Source organism: Leptonychotes weddellii, unplaced genomic scaffold, assembly GCF_054177405.1.
Source record: "Leptonychotes weddellii isolate Sample4059 unplaced genomic scaffold, ASM5417740v2 HiC_scaffold_8788, whole genome shotgun sequence".
Classification (NCBI taxonomy): domain Eukaryota; kingdom Metazoa; phylum Chordata; class Mammalia; order Carnivora; family Phocidae; genus Leptonychotes; species Leptonychotes weddellii.
The window spans coordinates 1-7,776 of NW_028059090.1; the positions used below are offsets into that span (position 1 = coordinate 1).

At 36.7% G+C, this 7,776-nt stretch overlaps 1 non-coding gene across 1 annotated transcript; it reads right to left on the bottom strand.

The window, feature by feature from the left end:
- Positions 1–4,479: 4,479 nt before the first annotated feature.
- LOC115939731 (U6 spliceosomal RNA) lies at positions 4,480–4,586 on the bottom strand. Its single transcript, XR_004074495.1, has one exon. It is a non-coding gene; the product is annotated as a U6 spliceosomal RNA (small nuclear RNA).
- Between the last annotated feature and the right edge of the window lie 3,190 nt (positions 4,587–7,776).

Genomic DNA, 7,776 nt, shown 5'->3' on the forward strand with positions numbered 1-7,776 from the left:
CTTGCTGTGCAGAACTTTTTAGTTTGATGTAGTCCTCCTTGTTTACTTTTTCTTTTGTTGCCTAAGCTTTGGGTATACAAATAACCATTGCCAAGACCTGTGTCAAGGAGCTTTACCCCTATGTATTCTCCTTACAGTTTCATGGTTTCAGGCATTACACTTAAAGTCTCTAATCAATTTTGGGTTAATTTTTGAGAGTGGTATAAGATAGGGGTCCAGTTTCATTCTTTTGCATATGACTCTCCAGTTTTCCCAATATGATTTATTGAAGAGATGATTTTTCTCTGCTGTGTGTTCTTGTTCCCTTGGTCAAGGATTATTAACCATTTATGCTAGGTTTATTTCTGGGCTCTCTATTCTGTCCCATTCTGCTATGTGTCTCTTTTCATGCCAGTACCATATTGTTTTGATTACTATACCTCTGCAATATATTCTGAGATCAGAAGTGTGATACCTCCAGCTTTGTTCTTTCTGAAGACTGCTATTGCTATTCTGGTTGTTTCGTAGTTCCATGCAAATTTTAGGTTTTTTGTTTATTTTTTTTACATTATCTATAGATCTCTTTGGGAACTATGAATATTTTAACAACATTTCATATTCAATATTCATAACAACATAACAATATTTAACAACATTAATACTTCTAATCCACAACAATGGGATATTGTTCCATTTATCTGCATCTTCTTCAATTCTTTTATCAATGTCTTATAATTTTCAGCATATAGGTCTTTCACCTCCTTGATTAAATTTATTCCTAAGGACTTTTCTTTGATGCTATTATAAATGGAATTGTTTTCTTAATTTCTTTCTCCAATAGTTTACTGTTAGTCTATAGAAACACAACTGATTTTTGTATATTAATTTTGTACTGAATTTGTTCATCAGTTTTAACAATTTTTTGGCAGGATCTTTAGGGTTTTCTGTATACAAGATCGTGTCACCTGCAAACAGAAACAATTTCACTTTTTCTTTCTGATCTGGATAGCTTTTATTTCTTTTTCTTCCCTAACTGCTCTGGGTACATGTATATATTTGTTATTTCCTCTTGATGAACTAACTCCTCTATCATTACATAATAACCGTCTTTGTCTCTTGTTAAAGTTTTTGAAGTTGAAGTGTATTTCTTCATAAGTATATCCACCCCTGTTCTATTTTGGTTTTCATTTGCATCAAATGTTATTTTTTCCATCTCTTCACTTTCAGCTCTTTCACTTTCAGCAGTCCATTAAAGCTGACATGAGTCTCTTGTAAGCAGCATATAGTTAGGTCTTGTTTTTTTATCCATTCAATCACTCCATTTCTTTTGGTTTGATAATCCACTTAAATTTAAAGTACTTACTAATATGTAAGGTCTTACACATGTCATCTTATTCATATTCTGGTTGTTTTATATTTTCTTTCTTCCTCTTTTGCTGTCTTCCCTTGTAATCTGATGATTTTCTGTATTGGTACACTTTGGTTCCTTTTTAAAAATTGCTTGAATACTACTATAAGTTTTTCCCTTGTGGTTTATATAACATATAACATTCTATTTTAAGCTGATAAGTTAACTCTGACCTCATACAAAAACTCTACTCCCTTCAACATTTTGTTTCTAATGTCACAATTTACATATTCTATATTGTATATCCATTTAAAAATGTCATAGCTATAGTTATTATTAATATTTTTGTCCTTTAACTTTTGTGGTAAAGTATTCTACATTATTACAGTGCCTGAATTTGACTATACACTTGCTTTATCAGTGTTTTATATTTTCATGTTTGCATCCTTTCATTTCAGCGTAAAGAACTAATTTCAGCATTTCCTGGAAGGCAGGTCTTGTGGTAATGAACTCCCTCAGCTTTTGTTTGTCTGTGGAAGTCTTTGTCTCTCCTTCATTTTGGAAGGACAGCTTTGCTGGGTATAGTATTTTTACTTGGTATTTTTTTCCTTTAAGGACTGAATATATCAACCTACTCTCCTCCCAGCCTATAAGGTTTTCCTGAGAAATCCACTGATAGGTTGATGGGTGTTCCTTTGACATAGGAGTTTTTTGTCTCTTGCTGCTTTCAAAATTATAAAATTATCCATGTCTTTGATTTTAGACATTTTATTATAATGTGTCTCAGTGAAGTACTCTTTGGGTTGAAAATATATGGGGAATATAGGCTTCATGAACTTTGATGCTCATTTCTCTCCCCAGATTTGGAAAACTGTCAGCCATTATTTCTTTAAACAAGCTTTCTGTCCTTTTCTCCCTCTTTGTCCTTCTGTGACTCCTCTAATGCATATGCATTGTTTCACTTGATGATATCCCATAATTCACATAGCCTTTCTTCACTTTTTCTTCATTCTTTTTACTTTTTTCTCTTCTGACTTTATAATTATAAATTACGTGTCTTCAAGTTCATAGAGTCTTTTGTTCTGTTTCTTTCTACTGCTGATGCTTTCTATTGCATTATTTTCATTTCATTCATTGTATTCTTCAGCTCCCCAATTCCTCTTTGGTTCTTTTTTTTTGTTCTTATGATTTCCATCTCTGTTAAACTTCTTGTTTTACATATTGTTTTCCTGATTTCGCTGAGGTGTCTTTCTGTGTTTTCTGGAAGCTCACTTCTTCAAAACAACTAATTTGAATTCTTTCTCAAGCAAATTGTAGATCTCCATTTCTTTTGGAGTAGTTACTAGAAAATTATTTTGTTCCTTTACTGGTATTATTTCTTTGATTTTTCATGTTTCTTTAAGCCTTACATTGTCGTCTTAGCATTTGAAGAACTACTCACCTCCTCCTGTCTTTACTAACTGCCTTCGGGGGGAAAAAATGCCTTCTGTCAGCCCTGCTAGGGATTCTGAGGCTTTATCATACCTTTTCTATGAATATGCCTACTCCAAACTTCTTGTCCCCTCTTAGGAGTGAATTCTTATGATTGTATGCCTTCTCCTAATTCCACAAAGCCAGGCTACATGCTATGAGTCTCCTGTTCGCTTTCCCTACAGCAGTGCTAAATGCCCAAGTTTGTATGTTCTCTTTCACTTTTACAGGGTTGAGCTGGCTTTCTACTTATTCTAACTGTCCACAAAGACTTGTACTCTGCAGGTATAGGGTGGAGCACCATGTGGGTAAGGAGAATGAAATGTCAGAGATGCCCGTGGGTCAGATGGGGGGATTCACAGGCCAAGTATTCCCATCAGCTAGTGGCCAGGCTTCCTAATGGAGTGTGTGATTAGTAAGATCTGTGTTCCTTGTTGAGTTCTGAACACTGGCTGTTATGCTCCCAGTCTCCCTGCCCCTCAGTCATGTAGATCACCCCTGTATTCTGAAAGAGTGAGAGAGAAGTGAGTGTCTTTGACAGCATCCTTCATAGCTGGGGAAATAGGAAACTCACTCACATGCTCTCATTTTCCCCTGTGGGAGAAACTGCAGGCCGAGTTCATCTTTTTGCACCGAGCTGTGCCACCTTGGAGATGGGGTGACATAGGAAAAGTGAAACTGTTCTGCTTACTCTCTTCAGTGTTCCCAATCTCAAGATTTTTTTGTCCTCCCAGTGGTGTGCTTGGAAGTTCTCTACTGGATTCCTGGGTCCCACAAAGGTACCCTCACCTGTGTGTGATTGCCACAATCAGTGTTCTTTGGGGGAAAGATGGTAGAAAACTCCTGTTCCACCAATTTGCTGATGCTATTCTCCTTGGATTTCCTGTTCTTTCAAGGTTTGGTAAAATTTCACAGTGAAATTTTGGGGGTAGATCTTGAACAACATTCTCAAGTTTTTATTTGGAAGTTTGTCTATTTAGATGTTACATCTCTCCTGGGGTGAGGTTTGGTAGATTATGTATTCACAGAGAATTATCCATTTCATTTACATTGTGAAATAAATTTATACACAGTGAAAAGGAGTGTGGCTTCTAAAATTTCCTGTTTCAATGGTTTCTCCACCTCATTTATAATGTTTCTGTACCTTCTTCCCCTATCTGCAAACTTCTGTTTGGATCTTAATTATATAATTAAAAGTAATCAATGTCACTATAAGCTTATACCTACATTCCCTCAATCATACCTTGGCTATGGTCCTCTACTACAGGGTTGGCCACCCCCCCCTTCTTTGTAAAGGGCCAGATAGCAACTTTATGTTACTCTTTAATGTCCCCATTCAGTCTCATTGCATACTCTTCTGCTTATCTCAAAATTCTTTAGAATAAAAAAAAAAAAGAATATAAATATATACTAGCAATAAGTGAAAGCTCTGTGCTGCACATTGTCATCAGGAATTGGTATTGTCAGTGTTTTGGAGTCTGTCAATTCCCTAATAACATACAATGTTGAACAACTTTTCATATACTTACTTCACATCTGTATTATCTTTTTTGGTGAGGGCCTTTTAGATATGTTGTGCATTTTGTAGTTTACCTCACACAAACTTTGTACATATTTTGTTACATTTATACCTAACCATTTCATTTGGGGTGGACTGCTAATATGAATGGTATTATGTTTTTTTTTTAATGGACTGCTTCATGAATGTGTACGTCATCCCTGTGCAGGGGCCATGCTAATCTTCTCTGTATCGTTCCAACTTTAGTATATGTGCTGCCAAAATGATCACAAATGGCACTGTTTTTAATTTCAAATTCCACTTACTCATTGCAGTTACATAGGAAAGTGACTCACTTTTCTATATTAACCTCATATCCTGTAACCTTGCAATAACTGCTTGACTTTTTTTTGTTGTTATTTCTGATTTTCTACATAGAATGATCATGTCATCTGCAAAGACAGTTTTATTTCTTCCTTCCCAATTTGTATACCTTTTTATTTCCTTCTACAGTCTTACTGTATTAATTAGAACTTCTGGTACAATGATGAAAGCAGTTGTGAGAGAGAACCTTCTTGTCTTGTTGCTGACCTTAGCAGGAAAGCTTCAAGTGTCTTATCATTAAATATGATGTTAGTTTTAGGCTCTTTTGTGGATGTTCTTCACTAAATAGAAGAACTATTCCTAAGTTTCCAGAGATTTTCTGTCAAGAATAGGTGGTAGATTTTGTCAAATGTTTTTCTGCATTTATTGATATGATGATGTGATTTTTCTTATTTAATCCCACTCCACCCTCATATCACACTGTATCATTTCAAGGATAGAGCCAGCACCTCATAATAACAAAATATTCCTAATTCCTCCCTCTCGTCCCTTGTATCTCGATGTCATTCAATTTACTTATATGTATTACACACATTTAAGCATATATAAGTATCATATAAACATGCATGATTGAGTAATGTTATTATTTTGAACAAATATTTTACACAAATGTTATTTTGAACATACAGTTTGACCCATTAGAGTAATTAAGAATAAAAAAATAAAAATTATTATTCCACTTTCACCTACTCATTCTCTGATGTTCCTTTCTTTATGTAGATCCAAGTTTCTGACCTATATCATTTTCCTTCTCAAAATAACTTGTTTCAACATTCTTGCAGGTAGGTCTACTGGCAATAAATTCCCTTAATTTTTGTTTGAGGTTTTTATTTCTCACTAACTTTTTAAGGCTAACTGAGCAGGTTACAGAATTCTAGGACCCTGATTCTTTCCTCTCAGTATTTTAAATACTTCACTCCACCCTCATCTTGCTTATATGGTTGCTGAAGTCTGGTGTAATTCTTATTTTTGCTCTGCTATAAGTAGGACATTTTTTTTCCTTCTGTCTTTCAAGATTATTTATTTATGGTTTTATGAAGTTTGTATAATATGTATATTATGCCTACATGAAGTTTTTTATTTTTGGTCTACCTGTGGAGGTTTTTTTTTTGGTTGGAGGGCATCTATCCTATTTGGTGTTCTCTGAGCTTCCTGGATTTATGGTTTGGTGTCTGATGTTAATTTCTAGAAATTGTCAGTCACTATTGCTTTAAATATTGCTCCTCTTTTTTTCTCTGTTCCTTCTCCTTCTGATATTCCCATTTCATATATGTTATGCCTTTTGTCATTGTCCCACAGTACCTGAATATTCTCTACTGGGTATTTTTTAGACTTTTTTTCAATTTCATTTTCAGTTTTGGAAGTTTCTATGTCATTCTCAAGGTCACTAATTCTTTCCTTAATTGTGTCTTGTCTATAACAAACCTATCAAAGGAATTCTTCATTTCTGTTATAGTACATTTGATTTCTAAGCATTTCTGTTTTATTCTTTCTTAGAATTTCCATCTCTCCTGGGGTTTCAAAGATGACACTGGAGTAGGCAGACCCTAGACTTGCCTCATCTGAAAAATACAACTAGGTAACTATTGAATCATCCTGAATACATCAGAAATCAACCTGAAGACTGAAGGAACAAACTCCAAAACTAAGAGAAGAAAAGAGGCCACACTGAAGAGGTAGGAAGTGCAGAGACATGGTTTAGGGGAGAAAAGGATCACGAGTGTTGTGGGAGGGAGGGAGCAGAGGTGGTAGAGAAGGGCAAGAGAGAGGAGCACACAGGGGGACGCACAAAAAACATTTCCCCAAAGCCACTGACTTGGAAAATGAAAGGGGCTAAATTTCGTTAAGTTCTTGCAACCAGTGGGGCTTAAAACCTGTTGTTTCAAAGGTCAGCAGACTTGGCTGCAATAGAGCCCAGAGGGCACTGTCCAAATCCTGGAAGTAAGGCAAGCAAACAACCTGAGGGACAGATAGCATGGAAACAGGGATCTGAAGAGTGTCTGGGGCACAGAGTGGAGAGATTATTTGCTCTTCTTGGAACATGTCCCTGAAGAGCTGTATTTAAGTGGATGCCTCTCCAGGAACAAAGGAGCTAGCTGGCACCATTTCTCTCTCCTGACCCGAAGCATGAAGAGAGTCACTTGCAGGAAGCAGTGCAGTGCAAACACTGGCTGCCTAACTTTTTGCACCAAGAAGCCCTACCCCTCTGTGCTCTGGTGAGACTGCCTTCCAGTCACACTTCCTTCAGTCCCAGTGCAGAGGGTCCTTCCTCCAAAGACCAGCACAAACTCATGCCCACATCACGTCTCCCAAACAGGGAGTTCCGCAGGGCCTCAGTTGCAGTGGAGGTGGTAACAGGTCTCATTTCAAAAGCAGAAGAGCACACCTAGTTAAAACTTGCCACATTCAGGCCAGGCACCAAACACTGCCCACAGCAGGCAAGGACAGCCTCTGCAAACGACTGGTCTGAAGGACAGAGAAGCCAAAAACATCAGTACAGTGCAAGCAGCACACACCAGAGACACTCCCTGAAGCGCCAGGCCTTGGGCACTGCATGAACACTTTTCATAAGGCCATTACATTTAGGAACATGAAACATAACTGGCTTTTCTAACACACAGAAGAAGGCAGAGATTTAGACAAAATGCAAAGACAGAAGAATTTGTCACAAATGAACAAGATAAGGCCATGACCAGAGATCTAAGTGAAACAGACATAAGTAACATGCCTGATGGAGAATTTAAAGCAATGATCATAAGGATACTTACTGGGCTTGGGGCAAAGCACAGAAGACATCAGTGACATCCTTACCATAGAGATAAAAGTTAAAAAAGAATCAATCAGAGATGAAGAGTGCAATAAAAGAGATCAGAAACACAATTGAGAAATAAACATCAGGCTGGAAGAAGTAGAGGAACAAACTAATGACCCAGAAGACAATGTAATGGAAAGAACTGAAGCTGAATGAAAGAGAAAAAGGAGAATTATGCAACATGAGAATAGATTTAGGGAACTCAGTAACTCCATCAAATGTAGTAATATCTTTATTATAGGAGTCCCAGAAGAAGAAGAGAGAGAAAAGGGGGAAGAAAATTTA